The sequence below is a fragment of the Monodelphis domestica genome, chromosome 4, assembly GCF_027887165.1.
Source record: "Monodelphis domestica isolate mMonDom1 chromosome 4, mMonDom1.pri, whole genome shotgun sequence".
NCBI classification, from domain to species: Eukaryota; Metazoa; Chordata; class Mammalia; order Didelphimorphia; family Didelphidae; genus Monodelphis; species Monodelphis domestica.
In genome coordinates this window covers 206,520,933-206,523,973 of record NC_077230.1, presented here as the reverse complement: position 1 = coordinate 206,523,973, position 3,041 = coordinate 206,520,933, and positions in this window count along the sequence as shown.

The following is a 3,041-nucleotide window of genomic DNA, read 5'->3' as shown; positions in this document are numbered from 1 at the left end:
TTCTATCCACGGAGCTATCTAGTTACCTCTCTTTCTCCTGTTCAAACACCCACAATTCCTTTGACATGCATATAGTAAGAACTGTATTTCTTTCTCTATCCCCATTTATTTCCTTTGTACCCTCTCTGGCTTCTCAGTGTCATTTTTCAGCTTCTCAAAATCCTTGTAAAGTGAATTATTCTTAAATAGACACAAATACTCTACATGTGGTTTAACCATAGAAGAATATCATGAGACTCTTGCTTCCTCACTCTGAACAACTATATCCATTTCAATGCAGCCCCAATTTACATTAGTTACTTGGACCACTACACAAGTTTGATTGAACATTTATTGTAAATGTACACTTTTATGACAAAGGGGACTGCCCCTAATTTGGCTTTTTGTCAATGCGCCTAGCAAAACATTGGTTTTGCTTTCTCTCTTTTCTATTCCTCCCTAACTATTGTAATTTCATAGCTGGTATGTTTACAGTATCCATCTGAGAGACTAGTCTTCCTTGGCCTCAGGGGGTATTGTGAATTTTAAAACTACTCCACCCTATTCAGACCGTACTTTAGAAGATCTGATTTAGCTATTTCCTGATTAGTAATAATGGAGATACTTGGTTTAACAGAATCAGGTCTTGGGAACTCTACATTGCTCCACCCTACTTAATTTAACCATAAAAATGGAGATTTGAACTCTGGACTTCAATTCCCAGAAGTCCTTGGTAGTTCCCAGAATTCCCCAAAATCCCACCTGAGATACCCACCTGGGCCGAGAACAAAATGGGTATTTCAACTGGCTGTACCACCTACCTGCTCTCTCTCCCTGCACACAAGATATAGACCCTTCTCAGCCCGGCTCCTGTTGCCTGTAATCTGGACCTGTTTGACCCAGATCTCCCTCACATGGTCATGACCCACCCACCCAGCCCCAGCAAAATAGCCTTGGAGCAGATCGCTCATCACCCCAGGCCCAGGACTCACTTCCACCAGCTGGTAAAAAACAGGGGTGATTTTCCTTAGGCTATGATTAGCCTCCACCTGGACTGGGGGCAGGGAATCACAGGGTGGTAGAAAGAAAGAAGGAAGAGACTTTTACAAATAGGAACTTAAAGCATGGCTACTTTAAGAGGATATCTTTTGACTGTACTGATACTTTCATTCATCTCACCTGAGATTAAGAGGAAAAATTCAGCTTCCTGCAACTCTTTTTTTTTTTTTAATATATTTTATTTGATCATTTCCAAGCATTATTCGTTAAAGACATAGATCATTTTCTTTTCCTCCCCCCACCCCCCATAGCCGACGCGTAAGTCCACTGGGCATTAGATGTTTTCTTGATTTGAACCCATTGCTTTGTTGTTAGTATTTGCATTAGAGTGTTCATTTAAAGTCTATCCTCTGTCTTGTCCCCTCAACCTCTGTATTCAGGCAGTTGCTTTTTCTCGGTGTTTCCACTCCCATAGTTTATCCTTTGCTTATGAATGGTGTTTTTTTTTCTCCTGGATCCCTGAAAGTTGTTCAGGGACATTACACCGCCCCTAATGTAGAAGTCCATTACGTTCAATTATACCACAGTGTATTAGTCTCTGTGTACAATGTTCTCCTGGTTCTGCTCCTCTCGCTCTGCATCACTTCCTGGAGGTTGTTCCAGTCTCCATGGAACTTCTCCACTTTATTATTCCTTTGAGCACAATAGTATTCCATCACCAACATATACCACAGTTTGTTCAGCCATTCCCCAATTGATTCCTGCAACTCTTTAGCTAAATTTGAGATTCCTCACTATGGGAAAGCAACTCAGTGACTCAGTGAATTGAGAGCCAGGCCTGGAGATGGGAGGTCCTTAGTTGAAATCTGGCCTCAGACACTTCCTGGTGGTGTAGCCCTGGGCGGATCATTTAACCCCCATTGCCTAGCCCTTACCACTCTTCTGCCTTCTGACAATAGGCATCTAAATGGATAAAAAACCCAAGGAACTTTAAAGAGAATGGAGGTTATATTTTTAAGTCATTTCAGACTCCATGTTTTATAAAAATCTCTGTATTCTATTGCATTTTGCTGATTGTTTTGTTTAAGGTTTAACTTTGTGATTTTAAGTTCATATATTACTGCATTCAAAACTATTCTGTTACACTGAATCATTTTAATGTACTGGGTTTTAACTACTGTTATATTCTGTTGCTTTCCCCCTATAAATGTGCTGAACAAACATTATTGAGTAAGCCCATATAAAAACAGCTTCTCTATTTTTGACTTTGTAAATTGTCACATAGGGATTAGATGGACTCCATCAGAAAATTGCTATAACAACCTTTGGAAAATTTAATGAGCTAAATATCTCAAATTGATTTAAATGTTTTTTAGACATGATTTTTAGAATTTTTCTTAACAATCTCTGGTCATTTTGCCTGCCCCTAACATGAGGTAAGGCCCATTTTAGTAGCTGAAGTGAAATACAATTATAAACTCCAACTCCCGCATTTATAAAAATGTGAATGGAAGTTGGGAAGTTAATTCCAGGGCATTGTACCCCTAGAAGCCTCCAAAAAAAGGAGCATCTCTCATTTATAACACTTCAGCTCACTTTACTTCCACCAGAATGATATCTAGATTTCTTGATGATATTCTAGACCCAAAATAAGTTTTACTTTGTTTAAAAAATATGTTTACCAAGGTTGAAAGATTTGCTACATTTGTAAAAATTGTGACAAATATCCATCAGTTCCTAGGCTTTTAAGAATGCTATACAACAACTTATATAAAAAATGATAGTAATTTGTTTGCTATTGTAATTAACTGGACCATTGAGAATTTTTGGGATATTGATTCCTACATATTTATACTACTGTCCTTTATAAAAAAAAAAACAAAAAAACTTGTTACTTTGTGAAATTCATTTTCTTGTACTCACATTGGATCATGGCCAGGTATGAAGATCTCATTTTGGTGAGAAAGCCTTGTATTCTATATTTTCTTAGCTGACACAGAGTGTCAATGATTATAAGCTATATTTTTGAATTTTTAAAAACTCTTATTATTATATTTTTCTTG